Source organism: Dasypus novemcinctus, chromosome 7, assembly GCF_030445035.2.
Source record: "Dasypus novemcinctus isolate mDasNov1 chromosome 7, mDasNov1.1.hap2, whole genome shotgun sequence".
NCBI lineage: Eukaryota > Metazoa > Chordata > Mammalia > Cingulata > Dasypodidae > Dasypus > Dasypus novemcinctus.
Genome location: NC_080679.1, coordinates 27,325,448 through 27,343,053, shown reverse-complemented (window position 1 = coordinate 27,343,053; position 17,606 = coordinate 27,325,448). Strand labels below are relative to the sequence as shown.

Sequence of the window (17,606 nt, the reverse complement as noted above, 5' to 3'; positions counted from 1 at the left end):
AAAGGTTAAGAACCCTTGGACTAGACTGATGGCCAGTCAGTTGAATCAAGTAGTCCTAACAGATGCTTTCTTGATTTTATCCAAATGTCTCAATACTACCAGCATCCCCCAAACTCTCATGCTGACTTTCAGTCATTATGACAAGACATCATTAGTCATCAGGTCCTTTTACTAGGAGGACCCATGTCATGGCCACTTGTCTACATATATAAAAGGAGTGATGGGTAAGCTGCTTTGGACAAGTGAACTTGGGGTGAGGGAGGGGGTCTTTAGGGGAGCAGGTGGGAGCTGCTCTTCAACAAGAATCCCACTGCTGGCCAGGGTTGGGGAATGCAAGAAGATGGTGAGAGTCTCTAGATTTAGGTGTTCAACACGCCGTCTGAAGGACTTCCCACAGAGACCAAAAGCAAAGAAGTTATGTCAGGAAAAGAATGAGAAGATAAGGTATCGATGGCATTTTCTGACTACAAATGGGACTCGGCCCCAAGAAATTATCATCCTAGCTTGGCCGGTTTTCCAAAATCTTATGCCTTGGTCAGAGCATAGCTCTCCATTCTCATTCCAAAGACAGCCCCCAACTCTTCCCCACCACTCTTCCTCAAAAAACAATTCTTTCCCCCCTTCCCCACCAGTCCTGCAAAGAACCAGGCTTTTGTGTTCACTGCTGTTGAGTCTCTCACTAATCTTGCACATTCAGTAAGGTAACATAACCACTGTTCCTACCTCTTTGAAGTTGGGTTTCTTGAACACTTTGAAACTGTTTGATGGAATCTCTGGGAAACCAAGTTGCGAAGATTCTCATAGGAACACTTGGGTTTCCTGAGCATAAATCTTACATTTTCTTATTCTTGTCTCCTTAGTCAGCAAATGTCAATGATCAGGTTAAAGGAGCTGCTTGAAAATGTGCTTTTCCAGGTCATTTTTTCTACCACTGCCTGCAAAAAGAAAAGTCTCTCCTGGTGTAGACCCAAGACCACCATAATCATCTGTGAATTTTCTTCACCCCAGGCTCTCTAAATAAAAGTTCTCTCCTTTCCCTGACAAATGGTGTTTTTGAGTGTTATTGTTTAGCTGAAGAATGAATGGAGTGCCCTGGCCTTCCCTCCCCATGTAAAGTAGGATAGGTAGGTTATGATAGGTAGAGGGATTACCAAGTGAATCAGGATGAAACACCACTTTTCTCCTTTTTCCTGTTTCTAGAGATTTACCAATGAAACTTCTGAGTGACTTACAGTTTTGGATAGGTTAGGATGTTTTCTGGATATGGAAAGAGTGTACATGGTTTGTTAGACCCTCTAGGTTGCTCTAGGGGCTGGCTGGACTGGGGGTACAATGTTTAGGAAATGTGTAACCAGACCACCATCAGTTTACCCTTCCAGCTTCATTTGTTGGCAGTAAAAAATATTCATGTTTTTCTAGAAGCAAGTCCATGAATTGTAGACATGGGGAAGAGTATAAACACAATATAGACATGGAATGGTAAGTAAATATTTGGAACCTTTTAAAGGGTAGCATTCTTGAGCTACTCCAGTAGTGTATTCTAGATACAATGTAGTGCTAGGACTTTTTAGAATCAAATAATTCTTATGGCTGTGTGGAAGGTCTTGTATAATTGAATTTTTTTTTTTAAGATTTATTTCTCCCCCCCGCCCCCCCCGCCATTGTCTGCTCTCTGTGTCCATTCTCTGTGTCCATTTGCATTCTTGTCAGCAGCATTGGGCATCTGTCTTTTTGTTGCATCATCTTGCTGGGTCAGCTCTCCGTGTGTGCAGCGCCACTCCTGGGCAAGCTGTACTCTTTTCACATGGGGCGGCTCTCCTTGTGTGGCACACTCCTTGTGGGTGGGGCTCCCCTACACTGGAGACACCCCTGCGTGGTGCGGCACTCCTTGCGCACATCAGCACTGCATGTGGCCAGCTCATCACATGGGTCAGGAGGCCCTGGCTTTGAACCCTGGACCTCCTATATGGTAGGTGGACACTCTATCAGTTGAGCCAAATTCGCTTCCCTGTATAAATGAATTTGAACCTTATGTAATTCATGTAAAGGAAACAGGACATCTCTGATTCCCCAACCTATTACCATTGAACTGTAAAATTTCTGCTGAACATACCCTGCTTCCGTCCAGGGAGCATCAATGCAATCTTTAAAAATTATATGCCATGCATGGCCTAAGGATTCACAGACCAAAGCTAACCTTATTGCTGGTGCCTCAAAACTCAATTCCTCAATTGTCTTTGGAAACTGAAAGTTGCAGAAACTGGAAGAAAGATAGGTATCTTTTAAAATTTGACTTTTCAGTTGGCTTAGGTAGGCCCTAGGGTTTTGTCACATCTTATACACACTGAAGGACAGTGTTGATCTTCTTTGGTCACATTTGGTCTTAGTATTGAATGGGAAAAGTGGCAGTTTATTGCAAAAGGACATGGACCCAAGAATATGGGGTATTGCTTGTCATAGTAGTATCTCCTGCATATTCAGGTATAGCCCAGGGGAGAAGGTGAAGGTAAAGGTGTTCGGTGACCTTTCCTGCTTCTTTTGGCCAATCACCTATGCCACACACCATTTTTGCCAGATTTACATAGAACCTGTTTAACTCCCATGTGCTCTCAAGAGTTAGTAAAAATAACAGTGTAGGGAGATTTGCCTACTAGATGCCCAGTTTGAAATGTGAAAACTTTCATTGACCTGTGTGGATGTGGAGAACTTTAAGATATAAAAGCTTGAATCTAGTAAAGTCCTATATGAGGTAAATAATCCTGAGCTTAGTTATGTGTGGTAGGACCAGTGACCCTATCTGTGAAGGGTCAGATCGACATATTTTAGGCTTTGTGGACCATATAGTTTCTGGTGCAACAACTGGTAATGAAGCATGAAAGCAGTCATATTAAGTGAATGGCTGTGCTGTAGGCTGGATTTGGGCCCACGTGCTGTTGGCCAGGCTGGGTTTGTGCGAACTTTCTGTCTGTTGTACCACTGAGGTTACCATTATCTCAATTTTATAGTTGAAACAGACTGAATGATTAAGATCATTCGACTTAGGATGAGCTTAAGACTCAAATTCAGATCTGACCAAGCCAGGTGGTACTCTTACCCCTTCAAAAATATCAGAACATAATGCTAGATCTGGCCTTCAATGTTACTTCTATCCTTAGTTCTCTAGCCCCCTAGGAGTGTCAAGCAGCTAAGAGCATTTGCCTCTTTTTGGGTGTCTTTATTCAGTGGGCCATCTTTCTACTTGTCTTGGTGGTGGTGGTAGTCTTAGGCAGAAGGGTCATTTTTGCAGGGAGCAGAGAGTGAGACTGGGACACAGAACCTACTAGTACTAAACCAGATGTTATTTAGGCAGCTAAGCGGGTGACAGGAAGAAGGCGGCTAAAAAGCTATTTATAGGGTCAGCCCCTTGTATGATGCAATGCTGGTCACAATGTTAAAGCCACCATTATCCTTTACACTTCATAATAGCAGGTACTGAAACTGGCTCAAAATTACTTTAGGGATTATAAGCTTATAAATTTGAGTGCAGTCCTTCTTGCCCTTTTTTAACCCATTCCCTTTAGACTTTCCATTTTTCAAAATTTCCTAGTTGTCCATTACTATGGACTTCCAATGGTATTCTCCTATTATAGTAGGTTATTTCACTCCCATGATTTATGTTCAACTGGTGGCCTCAGAGTCAAATACAGCCCACAAAAGTATTTTCTTCGATGTACTATGCAAGTCTACATGGGATGGACAAAAAATATTCAAACTAGCTGCCAACATTGAAAAGTTGGGAGCTTTCATGTCAAATCTCAAGTTTTGGCTTCTTGGTTTCTCTTGAAAATTTGGAATGCCACACATCCTGCATCTGCCTCTGGAAAATAAGACCCCTTGGTTCCTAGCAGTGGGAGTACAGTTCTTGTCAAAGATTCCTCTACCTGGTCCCTCACCTGTAGATTTTCCTAAACAGGGATGGCCATGTTCTTCAAGCCCCAGGGGACACATAGAAAGGGGTCTGAGTGATTTCTTTGAACTCTCTTCCTTGACTTGGGTAAGACCCTCTCTCCCTCCCCACTGAGGAAAAGTCTCATAGCACCCAAAAACTTGGTAAAGAAATGGTCTAATTTACAGTATCTCTATGAATTGGAAATGATAAAAAAATCTGGTTTTCCTATATCTTAGGAAGTTGTGGATGGGTGGGCTAGCACCTTTGACATGTGAGAGTGCTTACTACCTGCTATTTTGTTCTGTGCTCTTTAGGGTTCCAGCCAAAACTGAGACAGAAAATGTATGATTTTCACATTATGTTTGTGTGCATATATATGACTACATCATATTCTATTACTTGGATTTACAGCATTTTATATTTAACACATTTCTAATTTATTTGATTTTATTAAAAATATATACATTGTGTAAGTCTTCATTTAGTATTGTCAGTATTTTTTATTTTCTTAGGATGTAATTATAGTAGTGGCATAATAATCAAAGAGGACAAACATTCTACAAACATTTTTTTAAAAAGATTTATTTTATTTATTTCTCTCCTCTTACTCCCCACCCCCCATTTCTTGCTCTCTGTGTCCATTCGCTGTGTGTTCTTCTGTGTCCGCTTGCGTTATTGTCATGTGGCACCGGGAAACTGTTGCTTTTTTTGTTGCGGCATCTTGCTGCATCAGCTCTCTGTGTATGCAGCGCCACTCCTGGGTGGGTGGGCTGCACTTTTTTTGTGTGAGGTGACTCTCTTTGCAGGGAGCACTTCTTGTGTGTGGGACACTCCTATGTGGGGGACACCCCTGCGTGGCACGGAACTCCTTGTACATGGCAGCACTGCGCATTGGCCAGCTCACCACATGGGTCAGGAGGACCTGGGTATTGAACACTGGGCCCTCCATATGGTAGGTGGATGCTCTATCAGTTGAGCCATAATTGCTTCCCATTCTATAGCCTCCTAATATGTTTTTCCAAATGGTCTTTCAGAGAGGTTTATTGACTCACATTCCCATTAGCAATGCGAGAAACTTTAGAGGTGAACTTTGGCAATGATCTGGGAGTGGGTGACAAAGGGAGGTTGTAAAATCTTATTGCTTAGAGAACTTTTAGCACAGTGGAGGCCCCTGTTTATTTAGGATATGGTAGGGGGCTATTCTACTTGGATATAAAAGGGATGGTTGACATTCCTTCTGGAGTCCCTGACTTTCCTGAATTCTGAAAATGCTTCTTTATAGTATCAGTTGATGATACTATACCATGTACACATGTGTGTTCCACACACAACACTTAACAGATCTTAGAAAAGAGTACGAATTTGGGGATATTTAATTGAGTTTTCAAAGGCTCTAAATTTATCATCACTTGTTCACCCTTTTTCTCTGGGTACCCTGGTAATAAATGGGCAACTATATGTTCAAATCTCCATGATTATGTGGGAAAGGATGAGCCAAATAAATGCTAGGATTTTTTGAATTTCAGCATGCAATGCCAAATACTTTGAAAGAGAGTCTGGTGAAGAAAAGGCTTAAGGGATTGATCAACAGGACTGGAAAGGACTTGATTTTCTTTTGTCCCTTTTGTTTCTCAAGAATTGAACTAGTAATGAGAGAAAGAGATAAAATGTGGAGATCAAGAGAAAGAGGGATAAATAAAAACCAAAATAATCAAATTTTAGTTCAGCTCCAGGATTAGTGAGGACTGGCCTTATATATCTTGATTAGAATTCAAGTGAAGGAGGAAATGCCGGCACATAAATATTTTCCAATGCCTCCTCTCTCTTCCTTCTTGATCTCCTTGACTCTCTTATCTTACCAGGCTCAAAGTATATCCATATCTGCCATCAGCAAAAAAATGGGTCTGGTGTCATTGTAAACAAAGAGAGCAGAACCTAAGAATTTTAATCCCCAAATAAACTCTGACCTCTTGATTTTCTTGGAGACCTCCAACTCGTTAGTTTGCCATTTTCATGGAAGAATTAGGTAAACTGCTGATTCCCACCTGTTGTCTGCCCTCCACCAGTGTCTAGGACAGGTCATTCCTCCAGAATACCAGGTGGAGCCATTGTGCCACCCAGTCCAGGCACCAATATCCTTCCAAGCAGAGTATGGATATATATATTCAAACCATCAGACACAAGGTACTTAGGATATACTAGTCATGGAGAGCAGCATATATGAAACTGGGATGGTCCTAGAATGTCCAGAACTATGGTGGCCAGTGTAGCGTGGGGAAAATGTAGTTTCTATCCCACTTGTCTTCTGTTGCCTCCCCAAATGTCCTCCTTTAATCACACCCACTATTTGTGTTTTTGTTTATGATAAGGTCTGCATATAAAATTATTGATAAATGAAGAGAGAACACTTTGGAGGGAAGAGATATAGACAAAAACATCTCTGCCATAAGATAGCTTACATCCCATCTTGTACTTTGCAGGTTCTGTGATTCCAAGGTCTCTGCTTGGTGAGGAAATTTAATCCCATCTCTGCAAGGCAACTCCCAGTTTGGTTTGGCCTGTGCCCCTTCCTCTTTGCTCTTTGGTCCTCTTTATGCTTCCAGCTCCAATCGGCATCACCCTGCATGCACCTTTTCACTTCAACACTGGCATTTCCTTCCAGTAGCAGCCAGCAAGCCCAGCTTGCAGTTTTCCAGCACTTGCAGAACCAGCTTCATCGCTTGCGCTAGGGAACACTCTCATCAGGTGACTGGCAGCTCCTTTTCTGGGACCTGGGTCCTGGCTCCACAGCCCCTTCCTCCAGCCCCAGAGTTCCCTTTGCAGAGGGCTGAATTTCAGCTCTGCGGGGGGCTTCCTCTAAGCTTTTATGTTTAAATAATTCTAACTCTTCCTTTTGCTCCCTGAACCAAGAGTGTTTGCTCCTTCTTAGAGTTGCTGTCCCTTTGATACCTTAATATTTCTTTTAAGCCTGTTTCCTTCTTCAACACTGAGTTGATGATTCTATAAAACTCCCTCTGTTAAAATAATTGCTGTGTTTTCTGTCTGCTGAGACTAGGTCCTGCTGATGTATGCCCTGGAGCCAGGGACTCAGGGTTCACCCCAGGAGGTCCTAAGTGCCTGGGCACCTCAGCTTTTTTGCTTGTTGGTAGGTGTAGCAGTTTGATATAATTGGTGAGTTCCAGAAAGAAATATTGAATTATGCTTATAATCTGATCTGTACCTGGGCATGATTGAGTTATGATTAGGGCGTTGAGTCCCCACCCACCAAGGGACTCACAGATAAAAGGCACGGCGAAGAACAGAGTTGGGGGCCTTTAATGTTGAAGTTTGATGCTGAAGACTTAAATTGGAGCCCTGGGAAGTCAGCACACAGAGGAAAGAGAAGCCATTCTCAGGAAGGAGGGAACCTTGAAGCCAGAGTAAAGCAAGCCCCAGGAACGTAGGAACTCAGGAAACCTGAGCCCTCACAGATGTCGGCAGCCATCTTGTTCCAAATAGACTTTGGTGAGGGAAATATTTTATGCTTTATGGCCTGGTATCTGTACGCTCCTACCCCAAATAAATACCCTTAATAAAAACCAACCAATTTCTGGTATTTTGCATCTGCACCCCTTTGGCTGACTAATACAGTAGGTAAAGTGGTTCAGTAGGCCAACATAGCCCTCCGGGGAAGAGCCACATGTATGACAATGCCCTTGGGAAGAACAGTGCATCAAAGCCGGGAAGACTGCAAACTGGTGAGAGGAACCTGAAGGCATCTGCCCAGAGCCCTGAACTGACGGATTCCGCCCCCTGGATGTCTGAGAAGCCAGCTTAGGTGACATCGAACTGCAGGGGCCATGGAGATCCAGGCAAGAAAAATCAGTAAAATCAAGGGAAATCAGGAAGTTTTATGGAGGAGGGAGACCTGGAAAGGTGGACAGGGTTTTCCAGGCAGGAAAACTGGTGGCAGGAGAGGCCACGGCAAGTCCAGGTGCTCGAGCATGACTGGCTTGATGGGGTACACACTGGGAAAGGGACTTTGCCTTAGGGAGGGCTCATAGGCCAGGCCAACGAGCTTGTTTGGGTTTTTACTCAGCTTCTGCGTGTTGGTTTCATGTTACGATCTCATTCCAAATCTACATCTGTGACTCCACCTGTGGGTAACTCACCCAGCAGACCCCAGGAACAAGTAGGCATTGAAACAAAAAGATTTGCTTTTTGGAGAAAGGGGCCTATTTCCCTCTCCTAGTTTTGGATGATCCTGGGATAATATTCTGTGTGCTGGCACCTCCTGGAAGAGACAACCATTTATTTTTTAGGTAAATCTGCAAATGCTGCTAAGATGTCAGGCAGTAGAAGGAGCTGTGATATACGATCTGCAGAAAGGGCTGCTCATGACATTTGGCTTTCCAGTCCCTTTGGATTTCTACCACATGTTGTCTTGATTTCTTCAGTTAAAAAAAAAACCCAAACACAACTGGACAGAACACAACTGTATCTCTTCCAGACCCAGCCTGGGACAGAAACATCATCATGCACACCAGATTTTCCGGGATGGTCCCAGTGGCGAGTATTTCATTTCAGGAAGTGTGGCCCCAGTAGCCTTGTACCACACTGTGACAAGTCAAGGGTCCTCCCCTCCAGGGGTTTAGGGATGAAGAGTCGTTGTAGTAGAACTGGGTGCTTTAGCAGTCAGTGTACACAGCTCCCTGAACAGCATGGGATGAAGCCCTGAGCAGGGGGGGACATCTGCCCCGGCTTTCTTGGGTCCTGACTGGTGAAGGGGGAGGAAGGGAAAAGGGCAAGTGGAGTCGGGTGGTGGTGGGATGGCTTGTAGAAACAGGCTTGTTCAGGTCCCTGTGGGCATGGCGGGGCCTGGAGGCAAGGGGAAGCCTCTTTGGTAGGCAGGGCACATGGAGACAGGGGTCTTCATTCTTTTCCAGCTCCTCCTGATGGCTTCCCCTTGGAGAGAGAGAGTACGTGGGAGGCTGAAACTGGGGTTCTTGCCCACCGTTCCAAACCTTGTTTGGCGTGGAAGGGACCCAGGACTGGGCTCTGCAAACTTTCTCCACTGGGTGGCCATGGAATTGGGGGACCACAAAGGCAGTGGATAACGACAGAAGAGAAGCTCCAAAAAGGGAATAGAGGAACTTGAAGGGGTGACACAGATGAAAAGGAAAAGCGGAGGCCAACAGAAAGGGCTGAAGAGGAGAGAGCAAAGAGGTGGAAGGGAGAAGAAGGGAGAATACGAGGCGCCTGCGCTCTGCCTTCTGGAGGCAGGGGAGGGTGAGAATGGGCGGGCTCCCTTTTCTCTTTGCCAGCCCAGGGGAAGCACACCAACCCGCAAGGCTTTTCTGGCCTCCACGGGGCAGGGGGAGGGGACTGGGGTGAGGAGAGAGTGGGTGCTTTACCCAGGAGGTCTGGACTGCCTCTCAGGTGTGGGGACCCCTCTGGCAGGGCAGAAGTGCTCGGGTCTCTGCCACCCCTGGGAGCCCCACCTTCCTGCCAGGCTCGCCTGTGAGCAGGGCGGGCCTTGCCTTCCCACCGGGCAGCACACTGCACACGCTCACCCTGCCCATCTCCGCTCCCCGCCCACCCCCTCCTCGCCTGTTCTCCCCCTTTGAATTCTCAGAACTCACTCCCATTGGATTCCAGGAAACGGCTGGTGCAACTTTGTAACCAAATCCCTTGGTGTATAGTTTATGTGTCCCCCCCCCCCCCCCCCCCGCCCCCCCAGTGGCCTTTGCAGGCTGGGTCTGGTTACAGGCTACCACCAGCTAGGCCAGCCCTGGGTTCTTGGAGGGATCAGGGAGCCACAGCAGGCTCTCTCTTTGGCTTTCTCCCGGGCCAACCCTGAGGCTTTGGGCTGCTCGAGACCTCACCCCTCATGCTCTGCCCTGAAGGACTGTGGGGCACTGAGTCCACCTCCATACAGAGCTCGCCCGCCTGTGCTGGCACAACTCACCACCCCACCCCGGGCACTTTTTGGTGGATGGGGAGCTCTGGAATAGGCTGACAGAGGAAGCATTCCATCGTCCTCAGAGAAATCATGGATGTCCAATGCAGGCCGTGGGCTGCAATGTCCTTTTTCTGTGTCTTCACTGGCCAGATCTTCCTCTTCTCTCCCATCTTTTTAGAAATGGGATGGACTTGGTCAGAGGTAGACAAAAACTTTTTTTTGTAAAGGAAGGATAGTAAATATTTTAGGCTTTGCAGGGCCACATATGATTTCTGTTACTTATTCGTTGTCTGCATTTTTTCTTTCCCTTCTTTTCTCTGATTTTCTCTGTTCTTTTTTTTTTTCCCCCCTTTTTTAAAAGCAACTCTTAAAAAATGCAAAAAAAAAAAAATTGTAGCTTAAAGGGTATACAAAAATAGACCATGGCCGGATTTATTTGTAGTTTGTCTATCAGGGTCTTACCTATTTAAAATGTCCTAAAACTTAATTCTAGGCCTAGACAAGTGGAATGGTGCCGATCTCTAACTCCACAGGGCTTCGTTCTGAGAGTTGATGACTAACAGTGCCAGAACCTTATCTGTTTGGGAAACAGATCCCTTACTGCAGGACTTCACAGAGCCTTTACTCTAAATGGGAACTAGGTCTCTACCAGATCAGAGACTCTAAGGACATGTTTGTAAAATGAGCTGACCAGTGGAACTCTTTCTTTAAGGAGCATTACCTTAGACTGGTGTTCTGCGAAATACCCTTGGAGAAACACTTTTATAAATAAATCTCCTGGCTCTGCTTTTAACTTTGAAGGGTTTAATTTTCTCCTGTAGTTTGGACTCTGTCCCCAGCAGCAAGAAGCACGAATGCTAGGAGGACACACCTATTTGCTGAGTGGCCTCCTCGTCTGGCAGGAAAATATTTGGGTCTTTGTAAGTAGGAGACAGGGTGGGGCCCTAGAGTCTGGAATGGGGGAGTACCTGGAAGTATTGCCTAAGGCCCCAGAATGAGATGGAGAATATGGGGTGTTTTAGTTTCTGAGCTGCTGAAATGGATACCATACAATGGGTTGGTCTAACAATTGGAATTTATTGGCCCATGGTTTCAGAGGCTAGAAGGCTTGCTTCCTTTTGCCTTCTTCTGGCTGGCCATCAATCTTTGGAGTTCCTTGTCTTTTCTGTCACATGGCGATGCACATGGTACTGCACATGGCGGCATCCTTTCCTTTCTCTTCCAGGTTCCATTGACTTCCAGCTTCTGGCTGTATATTGTGTACTCTCCATCTAACTTCCACTCTGCTTATTAAGTACTCCAATAATATCGATTAAAGCCCGACCTGATTCAGTTAGGCCACACCTACCGAAGTAACATCTTGAAGGATCTTATTTTCAATAGGTCCACACCCTCCTAGATTGTGGACCAAGAGCTTGTCCAAACTGGGGTACACAATTCAATCTACTCCATAGGGGTTTCCTAAACCCCACCCAGGTCTCTTGGGGTGCTCAGTCATTGTCCTGCATGGAACACTAAGAGGCCTTTCCTGACCTTAGCACCGCTCATATGATGGCCATCTGGGCAAATGCAATCAGACCAGTGTCAGGTAACAGCACCAAGGGCCAACTTCCTGTGGGAGCAAGTACCTTGTACTTGACTCTGGAAGGCCCAGGCCCTGCTTCTAGCTGCACCAAGAACTGACTGTGCAAACTGAGCAAGTCCCCTCTCATCTCTGGATCTCAGCTTTCTTCGCTGGCAACGCTAGGAGAATATGCCTCTGTCCAGCTTTGTGCTCTGTGGTGATAGTCAAATGTGGAGAAGCATGTGTGTCTGGTGGGACACCTGGAGAACAGAAGAGATGATCGTGGAGTGACCTTTGTGTGTTGACACACAGACTCCCACAGAATGCCAGCCCAGGCAGGGGTCTGTGGTCACTCTGTCCATCCCTTTCTTGTGGGAACTGAAGCTCAGAATTATAGCCCACATTTTCTGAGTTCCCTTTCTGATGTCGTGGAGGAAGTAAGATGGGAGCAGACAGGGACAGAGAAGACAGGGCTAGATGAAGAGGAGTAGGTAGTCTAGAGTAGGTTGTCCTCTGGCATGTGGATATCAAAGCAGGGATAGGGACGGGCATACAGGAAATTTGTGGAGTGTTGCAAAGCCTTGGTGTGAGTGCCAAAGATGGTCTAGGAATTCAGAGGGCAGGAACGAGGCCTCGCCAGGGGTACCCACGGGGGCTTGAGTTGAAGTTGGGCCTAGGCCATCAGGTGGTTTCTAGGACCATCTTGGTGACTGGGGCTGGTGGGTGGCAGGCCGCAGCTGCAAGCTCTGTGGGAAGATGACTGGGGACAGTGTTCTGGGGAGGAGAGGGCCTCAGGTGGAAGGTGGCAAGGTGAGCTCTTAAAAAAATGTATCAGGCACCTTTATCATCAAAATTAATGTTTTGCTGTAGCCTTAAGTCCAAGGAGGAAGGCAAAGAGAAGGAAAAAGAGAGGTGGAAAGTGGGGAAACAGTTACCAACTAACCAAAAGTCTTTAGATACCTACTTAGGCATTTGGGTTTGAGTGGATTTTGGGTTTGAGTGGATTTAGTGTTTGAGTCGATTTAGTGTTTTGGAGCTGGGTGTTAAAAAACCAAGCCCTTGTCAGTTTCATACAGTGTCCAGGTTACAGGACACCACCAGGGCTGTCTCCAGGCAAACTTGTAGGCAGAACTTGCATTCTTTTCCCTTTTCCCGGAATCAGGGACCTCTAGGACAGGAAGGGGCTTTCCCAAATATTACTTAGTCCAAACTCCTCTCCGTAGGGATGGGAAGGTAAGGCCCATGGAGGTCTCACGGCCCAGTCATAACACCTCAGGGTCTCCGTCAGCCTAGACCCGTTAGGGTCTTTCTTGGTGTAGGGTCTCCTGTGATCTGTAGTTCCTAAGAGTGGTGAGGGAGGTAAGTATCAGGGACCCAGGAAGGCTGGGCTGGGGCCAAGCAGGGTTGGTGCCAAAGGCCTCAGGCACTGGTTCTTGAAGTGTGCTCCTCAGTGCTGCAGCATCAGCATCGTCTGGAAGCTTGTCGAAAATGCACATTCTCAGTCCCTCCCCTACCTGCATCAGAAGCTTTGAGGGTGGCTCCCAGCCACCTGTGTTGAACCAACATCTCCAGGTGGTCCTGCTCACTGGAGTGTGAGAGCCACTGCCTGGGGTGTTCAGGAGGGGCCAGGCATGGGGGCTCAGCATCCCCACTCTGGACACCCACAGCAGAGCCACAGAGGAGGCTCTCGAGAGACATCCCTGTTCTTCCCTGCCAGTCCCCCCAGTGACAGCCTTTCTGCTGTCTCCTTCCCACTGGACACATCCCATCATCACCCCTCTCTGCCCACAGCCTTATCAGCTGTACCCAGATAGAGTGAATGGGCCTAATCAGTCTGACTGGACTGGCTGGCTCCAGGGAGGTCTGCTCATGGTGCCACCACCAGAAATGGAGCAGCTCACGTGGCAGACCCCACCCCTCCCTGTGGGCCCCCATGGCCCCAGCCATCTCGCCTCCAGAAAACCCTGCTCCTTGATTTTGGTCAGAATCTCCCTCGTTTCCAATCAGCCTCCAGCAACTTTCTTCCCAAGAAAGATAAGGAGTGTATTGGGGCTTCTGTGAAAGTCACAGTGGCAAAAGTCTCTCTGCCAAGGTCTGGCTGTCTAATGGTCGGCTGCTGGGGGAGGGAAGGAGGAGTTGGATCGAAACCATCTCAGCCTTCCACAAAACAAAACAATATGTCTTTGTATCACCAGTATTGCAAGATAAGTGGCATTTTGGGCTACTGCTGATTCTCTGCCTTTATTGAGGCCTTGCCGCCTTCTAAGCTATGGCCACATTTATCACGATGCATGCTTACGTAAATTAATAGGGCAGGGTCTCCCACATTGCAAAGAGGTGGAACCAGGCTGGGAAGACGTCTGTTGATTTTCTCAAGGCTCTTAGTAAGTCCTTGGCTGGAGCTAGGACCCAAGCCCCATTGCTGGTGGGAACCACGGCTAAAGGCCACGAAGGCCCCGTCTGCAAGGGAGGTCGGGCTGATGGACCAGATGTGCCTCCCAGATGTTCCTTTCAGGCTCTGCTTGTGTGGCATGAAGTCTCGGCTAAGAGGGTTTTAAATCCTGGGGAAAATGGTTGTCATTTGGGGTTGGCTCAGAAATTGCTAAAGTCTGCTGTGAGTAGAGCCAAAGAACAAAGAGGGGGTTTCCAAAAGGTCTTGGGCAGCAGGCCTGGGGCGAGGAGGGTTTGTGGGCTGGGAGACAGGGAGGGCAGGGGATGCCAGAGGGGAAGTGCTGCTGGGGCCGTCCCCACCTCTGCCCCTGCCTGCAGGTCCTTTTCCCTATTGGATCTCAGCTTTCTCCCCAATCTTCCTGTCTGCTCCAGACCTGGGGGGTAGCCCTGAGTGTGTGTTTTGGTGGAAGAGTAACTGGTCCACTGCCAAATTCATGGGGAACTCAGAGACTGTATGTGCGGAGGGGCCAGAGGCAAACCCTGGAGCCCTGGGCATGTTGCGAACTTTTTTTTTTTTTTTTCGGTTTTGTCTTACAACCAAATGAGTCTTCTTGTGCAGAACCCAACACAGAGAAGTCGAGACTCTCTTGGTCGAGGCAGGGGTTGGGTCTGAAGCCCACCCCTTCAGCCTCTGTGGTTCTCAGGCACCTAGAAGGATCCCTGGGGTTCCATGGAACACGGAGTAGAAACCTCTGGGGGAGCCTAATTAATTCCACAAGTGATTAAGCGAACTGGGGTCCTGCACGTCAGTAGGAGCTCTCAGGCGGCCACCCCTGCTCCCTCAGGAGCCTCGCAAGAGCAAGCGGTTGAGGAGCCCGTTCATTTGCCAAGCCAGGCCTGTGCTCTGCCACCCAGGGGTTGGCCGGTCCCTCTTACTAGAAAGGCCGAGGTGGGAGCTCCTACCACTGGTGGCTGGGGGCCCATGTTCCTTGTGGCCCAGAGAGGGGAGGGGGTGGAGTGGACAGTGCGAAGAAACAGAAGTAAAGCTGCTTTTCTTTAGCAGCTGCCCTTACTTGGGTCTCAATAGCCCAAATGTCCAAGTATTGTTTCCCATAGCTGGCTCCACGGCACATCAGACTCTCTGGATCTTTACTCTGGAACCCCCAGCCCCCCTTTCCCCACCTGTAAAGCAAGTTTGGTAAACACTGCAGACACAACCCTCTTCTGAGCTTCACCATCCCCACGAGCTTCTCCAGGGTTCTGAGAAGCCCTGAATGAAAGAAACCTGTTTTGCTTTGTTTAACCATGTCTGCCTTTGCACTGAGAACTATCCATTTAATATCTCCAGGGATGAGTTCCTATCAAGTTCTTCCTTATATTGGGATATTCCGTTTACTCAGAGCATTCTCCACCATGGGGGGCTCTTGTTTGCTGTTTATTGGGTTTACTGGTTTTATTTTTTTGGGAGGAGGGACTTAATATAATCTCCATGAGAACAAGGACTTGGTTTAATTTAGAACAGAGCTTAGAACACAGCAGACAACAAATATTTGTTGAAAGAAAATATCAGCGTGGGGTCTGGGAGCTAGGGAAAACAGCTACTGTGCCACGCTTTACCTGTGTGGTTCCCCTTCACCTCTGCTCTCCTGGTTCCATGCCCCTGGCTTCTCTTCAGTCTCTGTCTTCTTGGCTACCAACCACCTGCTGCCATCAATCCCTGGCCATGCTCCCCCTGGACACCTGTTGCTACTTTATCAGCTCCTGCTTGCTCGGCCTTATTCTTTGGGTGAATTAAGGGGAGCAGGTTTGAGCCAGGGAACAGCTTGAGTGCCAAAGTGCAACGACTCGCTGGGTCAGCCTGCTGTGGCGCTGAGTTCGAGGACTGGACAAGTGGGGCCTCTCCCTCAGGGACCACTGTTGGGGGTAGGTGGGGGGTGGCAGCTCCAGGGTAGTGTTCCTACCCGATCCCTAGAGCCATTTGTCAAACTGTTAAATTTTCGGAGATTTCACAACCTAATTGTCAAACCTAGCCCTTGTCAATTCATGGTTTTAGAATTGCAGCCATGATGCCTACTATTGATACAGGACTTTGGCAGAAGTCAACAAAAGTATATTGTCTATATGGAATTCACAACAAAGAGTATTGTATATTTTATTATTTTTAAAAATTGTGTGCTAGACATTCTTGCTCAGAAAATTTATATACATATATATACATACATACACATATATGCAAGAACATGTATATGGGCGTGTATATACAAATTTGCTGATATATATAGATATTTTTTTAGGGGGGCTGGTTGTTACCCATTCACCAGTGCCCTGCTGGTCAGCACTCTCTTTGTATCACAACTGTTCCCTGTTCAAGCACTTTAGTAGAGGAGAACCACTTGAACAGATTCTTGGTTGGTGAGATTGGAAAACTCCTCCCAGAGCTAGGAATGAGCTTAGAGCATGGGGACTCTGCGGCCCCCACAATTGCTCACGAGCACAGACTGGGCTGGTGGCCAGTGAGGACTGGCCCCCAGGCCACCAGCCCACACCACGCCAGCATGCGGCCTTCTCCAAGTCCTCCTGGCTTCGAGGACCCCGTTCCCTTTCCTGGTTCACTGGGCTGTGCAGTGAACAGCCCCTCCTCCCTCTCAACCTCCCTCCAAGCCTTTGCCAGGAGGGGACAGCGAGGAGGAGGGGCTTGCTGGCAGAGTCGCCATGCAAGGGAAGGGGCAGGCATCGTCCACATGAACTCAGGAGGACATCTGGAGGCAACATCTGCCACAGCTGGGTCCCTGGCTGGCCAGATACCCTTCAGTCACACTCGGACAGATGCATCAGAATAAATCAATTCACAGCAGGAAGGGGCTTGGAGAGTTCCAAGTCTAGTGAAACCAGATCTGGTCTGGAGGGACAGAAAGAGGGCATTTCTGGCAGAACCAGAGGGGCTGGCCCCAGGCCAGACCTGGGTGCAGTGTTCAGAGAGGAGACTGGGAACCTGCTCCCCTGGGGAAGATTTTCTGCACCTGCCCCAGGCACCCCTTTCAGCCTCTCCTCCCTTGTCTGGACTTTTCAGCAGTTGATTTGGGTGGGCTCTGTGGATAATATGGGTTTGAGGGTATGCAGCTGTCCCACTCTCACCAGGGTTCCCAGACCCGCAGCACCCAAAGTTGACGTGCTGCCTGTTTAGGGTTGAAGGGCAGAGTGACTCAGAGGGTCAGGCATGGATGGGGTTGGTAAGAGAGTTGAACACCAAGATCTGCTGTGTTTGAAGACATTCCTGTGGATGTTGTGTGTTCTGAGCAGACGTTCAGATGTACACTGGCTTATTTCCATGGCTCAAGGAATCATGAATATTCCTTTCGCAGGAACTTCCATTCTGGGCCCATACTCCCTTGTCTTCTGGGACAGGCAGGACTCACTGTGACCCCCTTTACTAATGTGTCCCCAGATCTCCAGTGCACACCCCCACACAGTAAAGTTCTTGCTGTTTAGTTCAAATCTGTTTAGGTATGACTACAAGCCATATTCTCTTTTTAAGTCCAAGGTAGCTTACTACTGCTTAGGCAAGTTTTATTTTTCAGGTTCAGAGAAAACATAGGAGCCTTACTCAACCTGGTGACTACTGTTTATGTCAGTGAGGGAGTGACAGCAGGTGATAAGGAGGGGTCTTGCTTTGCAGGCAAGTCATTTAGGCTTGTATAGTGCATCTAAGATGGGGCGTGCTTTAGTCTCCTGGGATTGCTGTACAAAAGTGCCACAAACTAGGTAGCCCAGAACAACAGAAA

At 47.5% G+C, this 17,606-nt stretch overlaps 1 long non-coding RNA gene across 1 annotated transcript; it reads left to right on the top strand.

Annotated features, from left to right (window-relative positions):
* The first annotated feature begins 300 nt into the window (after positions 1 to 300).
* LOC131279133 (uncharacterized) lies at positions 301 to 1,045 on the top strand. Its single transcript, XR_009186471.1, has 2 exons — positions 301 to 444; positions 861 to 1,045. It is a non-coding gene; the product is annotated as an uncharacterized lncRNA (long non-coding RNA).
* Positions 1,046 to 17,606: the final 16,561 nt, after the last annotated feature.